The sequence below is a fragment of the Corapipo altera genome, unplaced genomic scaffold (genome assembly GCF_003945725.1).
Source record: "Corapipo altera isolate COAL_440 unplaced genomic scaffold, ASM394572v1 45, whole genome shotgun sequence".
NCBI lineage: Eukaryota > Metazoa > Chordata > Aves > Passeriformes > Pipridae > Corapipo > Corapipo altera.
Genome location: NW_020884877.1, coordinates 9,009,591 through 9,024,501, shown reverse-complemented (window position 1 = coordinate 9,024,501; position 14,911 = coordinate 9,009,591). Strand labels below are relative to the sequence as shown.

The following is a 14,911-nucleotide window of genomic DNA, read 5'->3' as shown; positions in this document are numbered from 1 at the left end:
TGCTGGATCACTTCAAACTTTATGTCTAGGATGAGGTGGGGAGCTGGTCCCTCCCTGAGTGGGAAGGGGCAACGTTTACCTGCCTTGTCCTGACTTGCCCTACCTGCCGTAGGCGTTCCCTGCCACGGTTGAGTCCCTGGTAGTGGGGTGACCTCTCCTTGGTGAGCTACTTTGTCTCTGCTGAGGAGTGGTCCTCCATGCACCCCAGGATCCTCTAATAGCTTGTTCATTTTCATACCTGTCCCTCTCCACTGACTGTACAGAGAGACTCCAAAACCAGCAGCCCTGTAAGTCAGGCACACTATGAATCTATCACAGATTTTTTGGGCATAGATGCAGTATTAGGCAGGTAAGTTTGTTTTCAGCCTCACAGTTGTTTGAATACAGCTCCAGCTGCCTTGTGATAGAACTGCTACACTGACATATTATTGTATTTTTTAAAAATGGGTTTAGTCAAACAGTTACAAATAATTTGAATTTTGGAAACCAAAATCCTTTCTTTTTTTTCCTGTGGGCTCAGTGCTGGAGAAAACAGGTGATTCATGATATAAGTTATGCTCTTCATTTGTTGAGTACTGCAAAGATTAGGTTAAGCTGCTTGTGCACAGTGCATATGACTGAGCCAAAACACTGCCCTGGAAAATCTGGTCCCTTCTGCTGTAGTGACAGCACACAGCTCCTTGCTTTGGGAGCCCTAATGGTGCTGAGGGTCAGGCCAGGCACCAGTGCTCAGCTATGGGTCAGCATTTCTGCCTCTGTATTTGCACATCTTTGTGTGTCCCTTGGGCCCATCTATCTTAGGTCCAGCAGGATGGCCCATCTGTGTCCTCGTGCATTTGCAGACAGTGACACAGAGCTGTGATATTCCCTTCCTCCACCTCCTCTCACTGCTGAAATTGAGAGAATTGTAACAGAGTGGTTTCCAGCAGAGAACAGGAATCAAGAGCAAGGGATTGAACCTTCACATGTATTCATGACCACGCACACTTTTATGGACCCAATAGTACTGTCAAGCATTTCATGGGGCTTTCTATCAAGGACACTGTATAACAATAAGTTGTATTGTACTGCACTTTCAGTGAATATATGAGGTAATTGGTGTGCAGTTCCCTAGACTAATACTGGAAGACGGGCACCTGTAGACAGAGAAAATGAAGTTTAAAAATCTCTTTGCTGACTGTTCCCCCAGCTGGGAGAGCAAAGCACAGCCAGTAACAGTTGCAGATCAGTTGTTCTTAACCCTCTCCAGGCCTGGGTCACATCCCTCCGCTGCTGCCCTGCCTTGCTAGGACGGAGCTGGGGACTGGTCTGATTTAACAGTGGAGGGAGGGGTGTATGCTTACACCCCCTGCCCCTTTCTAAGGGTCCAAAGAGGCTTGCCCCTTTCCACAGTGCCAAGCTGAGATGTAAGCCTTGGGTCACCAGGTGACCAGCACATAGAAGGCCCAGTGAATAAGGAGAAGCCCCTGCCAGCCTGAATCATAGTCCAGGCTGCTGTGAAGGAGCGGCTGCTCCCAGGCACAAAGAACCCCCAGTAGCTCTCAAGGGCTGTGTAACTCATTCTGTCGTGGCTGGTCGTGGAGCACCTGGGGGACCAGAAAGAGCCAAGCCTGCACCTCTCCCCTGGGCAGTTCCCCCAGGCCACCATGGGTAATACAGGAGATGTGGGCCTGCAGGCAGAGAGCCGCCCCGTACTTTCTGTGTAGTTGCATTCAAACAAGATATTTATCTTGGGAGCCATAAATGATATCTCTTCCCATTCAAGGCCTGATCTGTTAATCTGTTGTCCAGCTACAGTCAGTTGGACCATTTAGTTTAACTCTTCTGGGCATGGTGTAAGTCATCCTCAAAACCAGCACTTGGCACAGTGCATGACCAGGAATCCTCCTGCTGCTAAAGTGCTGGTATACCCTGCTGAGCTCAGCTGGGAGGAACACAGTATATTTTTTTTTTCTTGTTCTTTCTTACTCTTTGAGCCATTACAGAGCCATTTCACTGACATGTGGATTCCCAGATGTCCAGAATGTGATTAGGTTGAGTCATCCTTTCACATAGATTTCTTTATTAGTAGTATTTCTAACATTTACCCACTTAACCATGAACAATGATATTTATGGGGAGCATGTCCATCCATACATAAATATTGCTGGTAAGATGCCCAGGGACAACCACTTGCTAGACAGCAGGACTTTAAAAATGTAGGCAGTGTATTTAAGCCCACCCATAGTGATTTATCGCCTGACTTAATTTCCACAGTAGGAGATCATGCTGGCAGTTCTACCATGCTCACAGTGGCCAAAGACCAGCTTACAGTGTTAGTAGCACTGTGTACCATGGTAAAACTGTGCTCAAGGCAATCTATCACCCATTGCTTCCGGGGCTAGTTATGGATTCAGATCACCTACCCATGTGTGAGAATGTGAACTTGCACATCACTGGAGACTCTGGAGCTTTATTTGCACCACACTGTGTATGCAGGCCAGTCAGAGAGTGTCATCCTCTCACCAAGTGACAGAACAGGTGCAAAGCACAAGGAAAGATTACTTGAAAAGTAAGGGGAGACCTGCAACTCACAGAGATTTGTCCCTCATAATACAACAATGAAAAATGCAGCAGCGGGATTTTCAAAGCAGCATCCTGAGAAAAAATGAAAGGGTTCTGTGGACATTCCCCATCAGATGTAGCAATTCATGGCAGAGCAAGAACAGACAGCACATTACAAACTCTCTGAAGGCAAGGGCAGTGTTTGTAGTCTGTGTTTGTGTAGCACCTTGCAAAACAGTGAGCCAGGGTATGACCTCATTTCCTGGGTGCTACTCTAAAGCAAAGGCTACTAATAGGTTAAGTAAAATCCATAAACAGAAGCAAGTATGCTGGTCAGTCTGCCTCTCTGTGAAAAGGTTGTATAGTTACCCGTTAGCAATATAGCAACTGTGGTGTGATAAGAAAAAACAGATACACAATATTTGGCATCAAATCCTTTTCTTAAGATGGCTGCAGTATTACAATCTAAACTTCTTTCTGTATCCTGTTGACTATTATACTCTTCCATGTTATTGTTTAACCATGTCTGAAGACAAATGTTTTATATTAATTCTGATTTTCCTTAATTTCTTATTTCATGCCACTGAGCAAATTAATCCACTGAATCAAGGGCAATTCTTTCTGTTGGGTAGCTCTCCTTGCTCATTATTCATTTCTGAAGGAGTGAAAATCCTTTATGTAACTTCACGTTTCTCTTGCTTACAGTACTCTCGGTAAATACGAGGAGCTGTTTTTCTTCAGACATTTGCAACTGGGTTGGGAGCTGGCTGGAAATTGCCAGTGTAGTAGAGATACATTGGTTTAGCCCAAATCCAGAAAGGATCTAAAGTCCATTCGGCAGGGAAGTTTACTCTGGGATTGCTTTGGGCATGGGGGGGCAAGTCACACACATGCTCCTAATGTATGCCCAGGAGCTGCACTCTGTCTCTCTCAAGAGAATATAACCAAATTCAAAATCTTTTGCTGGGCAGAATGTCCTGAGCAGAGTTGCAGTATTCAGCAAGGACTGTCTGGTTGCCAGGGAATCTAGAAGTCCAATTAGAGCAAAATTGAATCTTTTTTAACCTCAATATTTCGGAAAAGAATAATCTGCAACACCTGCAGATTGCAAAACTTTGCAAAATATTCATATGGATTACCATTAGGTATTACAATATCTAATATAATATGAACTATTTTTATGTATATGTTTTTATATATGTATATTATTTTTATATAGTGCACCTTTTGGGGTCCCAGTGTAAGTCACGTTCCCAGCATATTTCCGGTGTATTCTCTGGCTTCTTCCAGCACCCACATTCAAGAGGCAGACCTAGCACTGCCTCAGGTGCCGAGGTTGCAGAGTGGATGTGGCCCTGCAGAAGCAATGGATTACAGGCAGAGGCCAGAAGTTTGGCTAGTCCTTATCCCACAAAGCACACTAATGCATAGCAGATGATGGCACAGGGAAGAAAGGATTTCGTGCCACCGTACAACTGATTTGCAGAGTGCTCAGAGGCTGTGGGTTGCTTGTGGATGCTGCAACCACACACACATCTATGCACACCACTTCTGAAGAAACTTGTGTGATGTGGAGGCTCTTGGTCCAGTGGCTGATAGAAGGTCCCTTCCTGAGAGGGCAGTGAGTGACAGAGGGAATTAAGCTCCATCACTTCTCCTGGAGGTAGAAAAACTTTTGAAGAGCTAATTCCTTATCTTTTTATTTGTTTTAGCAAGATAGGGTTGTGTATTCATCCTTGTAGACTGATCTTGCTCATTCCAAATTGTTCATTCAACAGGAAAGTAACTATCTCTTTGAGCTATACGTTTCTCCCCCACTTCCTTGGCAGGAGATACCTGTAAAAGAAGAAGATAAATAATGTGTCAAACATGATCTGGACAGGATTCAGCTGAGCATTTTCTGACTTCCCCTGCCTGTCCTGCAGCTGTTGTGCCCCTGGTAACTTCAATTGCTGTACACAGACTTGGCCTGGCTGCAGTTTCATTCAGCTGGATCTGTGCTTCCAAATATTTTTCTGATGTAACAATCTGGCTTGGCCAGGGCTTCAAACCTCTCCCTGTGTGAACTGGGAAAAATGTATAGTAACTATTTCTGCATTCTGCTATGAACAGACATTTAATACCTGTAAGTAAAAGATTTCAGTCAGGGTGCTGGGTCAGCAAACTGCCTCTGTGGGTGCCAGAGTCTTGTGTGTCAGGTTCATATGTATGTCATAACATACTTCCAGGGCTTGGGTTGTGCAGGAAGGGAGACCTTATGTTCTAACAGCATTTATCAAAATTTTATATGATAACTACCAGAGCTCCTCTATGAATTTGCCCTGAAAATACCTTTATGAAAGAAAATGACATTCAAACAGAACTGAAAGGTGTATGCTTCTGCAGAAATGTCCCGTTATATCATATGAAGTATACGAACAAGTCCCAACAGTCTTCATTCTAAAATTGTGATGCCCCACACAAAACCTCTTGTTCTCTAGCTTGCCCTGGGCTGAGATCGTGCTTGTACAGCAGCAGAGCCACAGCAGGATCAGGAAGGAAAGTGGTGGCAGAACACCATGAGGCTTGGAATAAAGCCGTGGAGCCAAAGGGGTGGAGTAGAAGGGAATGGTAGATATTTAAACCACAAATGCCAAAGACGTATTTTAGAATGCAAATACTCAGGGGTTGATTTTTTGCCAAAAACTTGAAACTTCTCTGAAAAAAATAAAAGGGAAGGCTCTTAAAAGCTTCTACAGGAAAAAGATTAATTTCAGTCATCACTAATGACTATATTAAATGATGAATATGTTCTGTTAACCTAATTACTGTATAGAAAATGGATTGCACATTGGTATGTTCACCTCAAACATAAAATATTAAAAATCATCTGCATTTTCTAAACTCCTAGGGATTTTCTACTAATAGACAGTATGGGAGTGTGGTAGAAGATTTGAGACTTCAGCTTGGACCTCTGACTAAGTCTGGTGATCTGTGATTTTCCAAAGCTGTTTACTCACTGTTCTTAACCAGTAATATTTGGTGACTCCTTCCCTGTCATTTCACACAAGAAATCTCCTCTCCATAAATCCACTGACTGAAGATTTGAGGTCAGTTTTTAAGAATGGCACGAGAGATGTGGTTTCTCCATCAGCTCCACAAGAACAATAAATAATGTTTGGTGCATAAATTTGCAGGGCTCCAGTTAACATGCTCCCCTCAGCTATTCATTGAATTTCATGGGCTAAAATATTCTACTTTCAGTGTAAGCAGGTAACATCATTCCTATCTGCTGAAGATCATGCATACAGAGAAAGCATAGATGTGATGTAAAGCATGCATGTGATGTAAAACACTAGCAGGGAGCAGAGAGGTTCCCAGAAATTTAGAAATGTCCATTTCAATGAGGGAGCTAAGCAGGACAGTTACAAATTGTGTCATGAATGGCAGACAAACATTTAAAGGGAAGACAAGGTAGCTTTTATGTTTGGTTGTTCAGGGGCTTTTTAAGATTTTTTTTAAGATTTGAAGTAAAATCTGTTTGTCTCTAGCTGACAGCTGTGAGGGAGAGAGTTTTTTTTTCTTTAATTCATGTTATTAAATTAAAAGCTTAATTTTTGAAGAAGCATTTGTTATGAAATCATTTGTACTTGGAGAATTTTTCATTTCTTAAGAACAAAACACAGTCCTTGCCACAAATGGATTATAGACTGATTACGATACATCAAAAAAGGGAAATAGATTGATTCATAGCTGTTTGCATGCTTGTGCTTACAAACCACATCCTGCATGTGCATTTGCTGTTAGTATGATTTATAATAATATGCTGATAGTATTAACTGTATGCAAAAGCTTTGCAACACAGGGACCTGACTGAAACAGTTTAGAGAACAGTCAGGGACTGATTGAAGAGTGGATGCGGTGCCCTGGGATGTGCTGTGACTGACAAGGGCATTTTTCCACGTGTTTCCCTTAAACGGTAATTTTGGAGATTTCTTTTTAAATGGGGATTCTTTGATCTTATTATTTGCTTGCACTGCTCTGGAGGCAGCTCATTGCTTTGGGGGAATTGTTGCTTTGGAGTCATGATTTAGAAAGCTGGAGATTTAAGAGCAGAGAAGGAGGCAAGGTTGAAAGCTTAGAGGCAAATGCGAAAGAAGTTACAACTGAGGTGAAAGTGTGTGGCACTGCTGGTAAACTTTGCAGATTAAATAAACATCTCTGGCATGGTAAGTGATGCTAATAAGGACAGAGCATTCCTTAGGCAAGATCTGGACTGCTTGGTAAGCTGGATTCTTTTAGAAAGCTGGTGTCTACAAAGAGCCGCTGGGAAGGTCACATACACACAAACCAAGAATGCAGGATGCATTTTCAGTTTCAGACTGAGAACCAGAAAGTAGAAATTCTGGAAAGGATGTAGGGGCTATTTTGGATGAACAAATGAATGTGAATTCCCAGTGTGAAGCTGGTCCTACAAGGACTGATGCAATCCTTGGGCAAGTAAACAAGTATATTTAGTAAGGCTAGGGAGGGCTAATGCTCAGACATCCAGAAGGGATGTAGAAAACTGGAAAGGCACTACAAGAAAACCTGAAAGAAATTCTGCCTTGCAACTATTTTCTAACCTATCAATGGAAGGTTAAGAAGTAATTTGACTGATATGTGCAAGCATCAATATCATGAGAAAATTTATTAATCTGGTCTTCGTATATGGAAAAGAAACTGCAGCAGAGAGGAAAGCATACAAAGTACCGGGAAAAACAGATAACCTTATACCTGCTCTTCTGCAGGAAAAACAGATTACCTTATACCTGCTCTTCTGCAGGAACTGTTTGTCCCCTCTGTGCAAGTGTGTGTTTGCACCTCTTATCACGGCAGACAGACTCCCCTAATAAATAATCTCACCGTGACTGTAGTTTGCTGTAGGTAAGAGCATGAAGAGGGGTGATTACCTCAGGGAAGCTGACCTGCAGTAATTTTTTCTCTTGATGTTCAAATGTTAAAGTCCACAGGGAGGTCTGAGGGCTGTCACCTGAGGCTGGTCACATTTGGATGAAAGATACAATGCATTTATTTTTAACAGGGAGGCTTAAATATTTAGGTCAAGCTATCCAGGGATGTAGACCGTCCTCCATTAGTTGAAGTCTTTTAATCAAGTCCAGGTACCATTGTAAAAGGCACACTAATTGTTCAAACAGCGTTATAGGTTCAACATGGAAACTCCTGGACAAAATTCTGTGGCCTGTTAGGTTAAATGGTCATGGTGAACCTTTTCTGGCCTTTCACTCTATTGATCTGTGAAAAAATGAGCAGAGAATTGACAGGTAACCAGGAGCTACACAGTTCAGATTGAGGATAGCAGGGACAAGATTATTAAATTTGGTGGAAAGGGTAAAAGAAAGTTACAGAGAAACCTGCCAAAAAAATAGGCAGAGAGCTGGACTTGGCTGAAGTTACTCTGGGCTCAATGAAGCACTGGTGGGACAATCTGGGACATTCCAAGAGAACAGGGAGGTATAAGAGATGCAAGTGGCAGAGATTGTGCAATGGAGTGACAGGCAGCTCTTGAAAGAGGAAAATAAGCCCATACTGGTGGAAATGTCACTGCTGATTTAGGGGTTAGGGTAGGAAATCATTTGCCTGTTCTGACAGAGGAGAGAGCAGAGCATAATTTGGGCAGAAAGGTGACAGCCTTGGGGGAGAGGGTGCAGAGACAGAAAGTCTGGACACTGTGGAGAAGTGAGACAGACATTAGAGAGGAGTTTGAAGGATACTTGTTTTGGAGAGATACAGAAGTCAGCAGAGCATGATGAGCCTTCATTCATAGAGCACATGTTTGACTTTAATGGCAGGATTACCTGATGGCATTACATCCATGCTACCAAGGTAAAAACTAGGCCCGTCACATAAAAAAAAAGCAGTGCATTCCATTTTAACCACTCCATGACCAAAAATAAATTGTACAGTCATCCGATTCCAGACTACCAGACTGATGGCTGAATAGTTAGAACTCAGCAAGTTAGGTAATTCATCACTGAATATAAATGAGACTTATAAGATCAATGACATTTAGTGACATTAATTAACTGATTAAATTAAACCTGATATTTTAATCAGAATTTGTTTATGAAAAGCTCTGGATAAAAATGAAATTCAGTTTAACCTAGTTACTTTTAAAATTCCAGTTACCATAACAACTTCTTGTGATATCAATTAAAGGTGGTCTTTGCTTTACATTATTTTTAGAATGAGTTACCATAACAACAGAACGCTGGTTCATTTGCAAAGAGTTAAAATGCATTGTTGTTCTTTGAGAAACAATCAAAATACAAGTGGGATGCCAGGAATTAATATCCCAGAATGGTTGCACAAACATCATTTTTCAGATACCTCACGTGTAGCATGAGAGACTGATGGATCTTCTCCAGTGTGACAGGCTCAAGATGTTCCTTGGTTGCTCAAATCAGAAAGAGATTATTTATCAATTGGAGAAGAGTGGGGCTGTCAGGCACCAGAGGTATTATGAGCTGTCAGATCTGCAAGGAAAAACGATGCAATAGCAAATAAATTCACCTGGCCCTCACACGTTTCTGGAGGGCAAGAGAGTGTCTCTCAGAGCTGAGACAGTGCCTTCTTCCCACAGATCCTTAGTGGGAAGAGAAAAAAGTGACAGATCATTTCAAGGACTTTGTCTCAACCGTGTGGGGACACCTTGGAGGTCAGTGCCAGCATCCTTTTATTCTACCTCGGGCTATTCTTCTCCTCTGACTGGTTTTCCCTTATGCAAGGGCAACACCTTTTGACAGAGAGCAACCTTGGTATGAACTGCCTACACAGCGGACTGGATGAAGTTATTCTCTTGGCCCAGTCCCACAAGAACCTCCATGGTGCAGAAGTGTGGATAAGATTACAAGTCAGATGTGTTGCATAGTCAAAATGTAGAAAGGGTGCCACAAACATGCACACACGTTTGTGTATGTTCACCATAAAATTAGGTAAGAGTTTACACTTGTATCACTATGATCCCAAGCCTGATTTTAACATTATTGCTCTAACTTACCTCCAAAGTGAAGGTAACTAACAGCTACAGACCTCTACAGGGTCTGTACAGATGGAGCTCTTCTCTTTTTGCAGAGGTGGATCTTAGAGATCCCATGTACTTGTGTGCAGAGAAAGGGGAGGTCTTTAGAAACTTCAAGGCCCTTGAACCTACAAAAAAAACACCTTGAAGCAGCCCATGAGGCACTGGAGTAAGGTGCTTCTTACAGCCAGGATCCCACCTGCAGTCCAGATCTAGTCTAGAAAAGATAAGTAAGGTGGGCGTCTGATTCTGTGCTTGCTGCCCTGCTGGGCATTGCTATTCATGAGAGGACACTGCAAAATGAATGCAGTCCCTCTTATTTGGCTGTGGCTTCCAGTGGATCTGTGGGATAAGAGATATTCTAGGCTGTTATCAAACTGGAGAAGGAAGTGGGATATCTGAAAGCACAAACTACTTCCCCCCACTTGCACACTTCCCCCCCAGCTTGCGCATTGACTGCAGAGAAAAAGGAGATTCATACTGGATTTCTGGGTTTGCCTTTTAATGGCAAGACAAAAAACAGCCATAGCCATTTTGCATTGTTCTGCAGTGACCTTTTGCCCAGGCAAAGACATGTAGATGAGAGCCTGAAAGTAGGAGAGGCAGCCCTGCATTCCTGGTTTGATTGTGGTTCTCTTACTTAATGAGTTTTGAAGAGGAAGAGGAGGAGTGGTACACAGGGGAATTTGCATGTCCTCTTGTGTCTGAGGCTTATTTAATTAAAAGACACTAAAAATGTCAGCTCCTGCAAGTTGCAATCTGGATCCTCTTCTGCTCCTCCTATCTCCCTTCCTTCTTCTTCCTTCTTTCAAAGCAAATAAATAAGTCATGTGGAGGAGGCAGGGTGTCAAAGGACAAGACTGCTGCAAAATGCCAGCTTGTACTGATTTTTGTTGGGCTAACATAAATTGTGACAGGGCTCAAGGAAGCATCTGTCTCTTCTCAATAGCAGCTCCAAAATCATAGTGTATTTGTCTCTTGCAGTGGTCCACTAGATTTGATTTGGGGGCAGCTTCTCTCCTGGAAGGGGTGGCTTGAAAGCACAGTCTCTTCTAGTGGTAGCCACTTTGTGGCCAACCCCAGCTGCTCCTCATGGCTGCTCTGGTAGTCCACCTCCTTTGATCCGCTGATGGGTGTCTTCTATGAATGCTCCTTGCCCGTTTAGGCCAAAATGGGCTGGCTGCCTTTGTGAAGGCTTTAACATGCATTACACTGGGAACAACTCATTTTCCCAATGTAGACAAAGGTATGCTCACACAGGAAGCTCATCTCGCTGAGCTTTGTGTGCTTCTCAGCAGCAGCAGGGAGAGGGACATGAAGATGTAGGACTGAGGTGGAGCCAACCTGTTGCAGAGGAACAAGGCAGCATGAACTTGCCCAGCAGGGTTGCCTCTAACTTCCTGCAGCAATCTGAGTTTATAGAAAGGCAGAAGAAAGCTTTATATCCACCTCCCATTCCTTGAGATCATCTTGTGTTAGGCTTCCTATGCAGCTGGGCCACACTGATCCTGTGACTACATGGAATTTTATTACTTGAAGAGAAATTGAAGGAAAGTATCATCTCAGGTGTTGTTTACCAGCTTGCTGTCCTTCACTCAGCAAGCCTGGGTTCTGGGTAGTTGGTGTTATGGGGTAGAAGTGCTGTGAGAAAGGCTAAGGGAAGGGTGTAAATGTCAGAAGTGACTGCCTCATGTCCCTGCACTCATACAACAGACTTGGTACAGACCTATAATCCAGAGCCTTTTTGTCTGAATACACTGTTCCTGCTTGAATGGCAACCATCCTACCTGGAACTTATCAAGGTTTGCATATGCTGAAGCTGGTGCACTCTTTTCCTCAGGGTAGCATGCCATGGTTCAGAGCTAGCTGGCTGGGGAGCCCACCTGCAAGTAGGGGTACTCCCCAATGGACTGAGCATGCAGCCTCTACGAGTCCTTCCCCAGCCTCTGGGCAGAGTCAGATGCTCAGAGATCCTGGCTCCCTGAAGCTGAAGTAAATGTGGCAATGGTGACAAACACAAAAATAATTGTGCTGTACAGACAAGAGCTGAAGTACCTGTTACAGCAGTGAGAGCAACAGTGCTCGTCGTGTCAATTTGTGTGAATCCAGTCTGCATAGGGTCTTGCAATGTGCTAACCTTCATAGCTCCTGAGTACCTTCCCTTTTGCATCCTCTCATCAGCTCCTAGGAAAGCTTGCTGTATGAAGAGTGGATTGTTTTACTACTGCAAAAAGGAAAAGCATAAGAAGATGGAAATAAATGTATTGACAAGTGAGACGAATAAATGTTCCTCTTGCCTGCACTATATAGAGGTGTTTGACATACCAAATTATGACATAACTGTAGGAGTAATGGTTGCAGCTGTTGCCTTTGTAAAATGATCTGCAATACCACATGCTAATAAGTAAGACAACATGTCTAAGTCATTTTATACGGTACCAGAAGACTAATCCCATGCCATGCATGCGTAGTGCCAAATGTGGTCATATCACAGCAGTAGGATCAGTCCTGGAATAATCACATCCTTAGGAAAAAATCCTCTGTGTAATACAATGAAATCCCACTTAAACAAGGCAACCTTGTGAATCCATTAGAGCAGAATCCCCAGAGTACTGCTACCGTAGCTTGCTCCTAGGAAAAAGTGGAATGCTCGTGTAAAAATGAAGACAGGAGCAGAATATTTACTCAGGTGAAAATAGGCTTCTTTTGGGAATTCTTATGGGGAGAGAGACAGAAGAGCTGCAGTTGCCATATGGAGGATATCAAAACCTAAAAACCTCTGTATGCAACCAACCTGTCAAACCAGTTCTACACCCCTAATCCATACAGAACTCCCCTTGTCTTCTGGAGGAATATTATTTGATCTAAGGTGGGGGATCATCCCCCTAATCTGAAGAAGTTCAAGCCCTTGCTGCATTTTACAATTCATACATTCATCCTGTATAGGAACAGGATGCCACAAAGTCCTGAGTCAGTTCTGCAAATCCCATCATTTAGACCCACAAATTCTGGATTATGTTTTCCCTATGCACTTGCTATTAGCTCTAAATACCACCTTTGAAAAAAAATGCTTTTGGCAACTTGCTTCTAAGTATCAACACACATATAAATCTAGGAAATACATGAGAGCTGCCTATTTACTGGATAATGAAACCAGCCTTGCTAATTCACCTGTGCAACACAGACAGATGTGATTTCCCTAATACCTGGGGTTTAATATTTGCAGCATGTTAGGGCACTAAGCTTCCAAATCACAGCAGCTTTTTGTATATCCAAGCAGAACATTGTCCAAGTGTATCTATTCCTTGCTTTTCTTTCACAAAAAGGTATTTATTATATCTATTTGCTGTCACAAAGCATAGGAAGAAGTTAAAAAATAAATAAATAAGCATGTTGGTCAGACATCGTCAGGGTCTCTAAAAGAGCTGCTGAACTATCCACTTCCAAGAAAAGCTGGGGGATTTGAATAGATTGAAGCCAGACTATTCATGGGACTCCTTTTCTCAGCAGGGGGAAAACATGACCTTGAATATTTTCCTAGGCACAGACAAGCATACATCCACCAATACTTGGAAACTCACCCTCCTGCTGCCAGTCTATTGCTTCCCTGTTGGTGGTTTGCAGTTCAGCCTTGGGGCAGTAGCATTGGAAGAGGGAACTGCCATGAAAAGAATGCTGTGCTCTTCTCCCATTCCTTTCCAGTTTCAGACTGGCCAATGAACTGTGTGCTGTTGTGGAGGGTACACAGTTAGGGAGTTTTGAAACACCCTGGGCTCAGCACGTGCACTGACAGTCCCATCTTTTGGTTCCCTTCTGATGCTCTTAAGTCCTGGCTGCTCACCATATAAACCATAAAGATCTGAGCAGATCTTTAATGCAGGAACCTTAGTAGGTCTGGACATTTTTCTGCCTTGAGAAGTACAACTTCTGTATCCATCATCTGCCTGCAGGGATTTCATGGCAAATTCATCCCAATTCAGCGAACAGTTAAAGGACAAACACAATTTCTCTCTTTTTTCCCCCAGTATATTTACTGATCTCAAGAAGTTGCTATCCTGTCCTAGTAGGGGTGCACAAAACATGAAGGCAGGTGAGGCAGGTTTCCAAGGAAAACAGCAAATGTGTTCCCACAGAGCTTCAGCACATGCCGTTTCCAGACAGGGTTTGGTAACATGTTGTAAAGTAACGGGTGATTTAGAACAAAAGGTTTAGGAAAGGTTCTCTACGTAGGCAGAGAGGACATATTTACCCAGTGAGTCGCACAAATTCTTTTTGCCCAAGTAGCTCCTGAATCATCTATACAGCTGTGTATAGAGTATGGTGGAAATTTCAGGCTTCTTGGTAGTCTTGCTGGAGAGGTGACAGTGCTATCCCAGAAATTCCCCTAAACAGATGGCATCTGCAGACCACAAGTCCTACAAATGCATTGGAAGGATGTTAATCAGTTTTGCACGCAGTAAATAAGAATGTGTTCAGGATGGAACATTTTGAGGCTTAGTCACTGAAAAACAGCTTGAAGTTATTTATTGGAGAAGATTTTTGTTTGGGGGCCAGGACAATGGCTGAGAAAGATCAGATCACTTTCAAAAGCGAATAAATCTACCCACGTGCATTTTTTTCTTCCTATCCCTCTTTCCCTCATTACTCATTTTTCTGTCACTTTGTCTGTTGTCTTGACTTACTATAGCTTTTCCCAAAGCAAATTTTCTAAGAGAATGTCAGCTAATTAATTATTGTTTCAACATCATTTTTATCCCAGACCTTTGACCTCTTGGCAGCTCTGCAAAGCATTCTGATGTATTTCGTATTTGCTTAATAAATATTTATTTCAACCAATAAATTGAGAAACAAGACAAAGAATGCATTGTTTTTAAAAAAGAAAGAAGACAGTAGAGGCAAGTTGGAGAAAAGCCACAGGCCAAATTCACTAAACACAGATCAGTGCACTAGGTCACATGAAAAAATGGAATGGTAGGCTCTGTACCTGGTATAGAGTAGAAAGAAACATGTCCAATTATATTACTTTATTATTTTTTAGAATTGACTCTACTTTATTGGCTTTTATTTGTCAATTCCACATGTGAGTGTGCATACTCTCTCTGGAGTGGCATCATTTCTCTTTACCCTGGTGAGGAGGGGATCACTCCTTGCTGAGGGTGATGTGCCAGCGCAGCACTGCAAGTTAGTGGTAACTGCCATTCACCAAGTGATGCATTTGGCACTTTCCTTTGGAGGCCTGATCAGCACCCTTCTGCCTGCTTGCCTTTCTGCCTGCCCTCAAGTCCTGGACAGAGAGTGTAAACTCCT

At 42.8% G+C, this 14,911-nt stretch overlaps 1 long non-coding RNA gene across 1 annotated transcript; it reads right to left on the bottom strand.

Moving 5' to 3' along the window:
• Nucleotides 1-4,309: 4,309 nt before the first annotated feature.
• On the bottom strand, nt 4,310-13,293 carry LOC113944115. The gene is made up of 3 exons (XR_003526586.1): nt 13,186-13,293; nt 11,660-11,828; nt 4,310-4,380 (listed from the first exon to the last, which is right to left on the bottom strand). It is a non-coding gene; the product is annotated as an uncharacterized LOC113944115 (long non-coding RNA).
• Between the last annotated feature and the right edge of the window lie 1,618 nt (nt 13,294-14,911).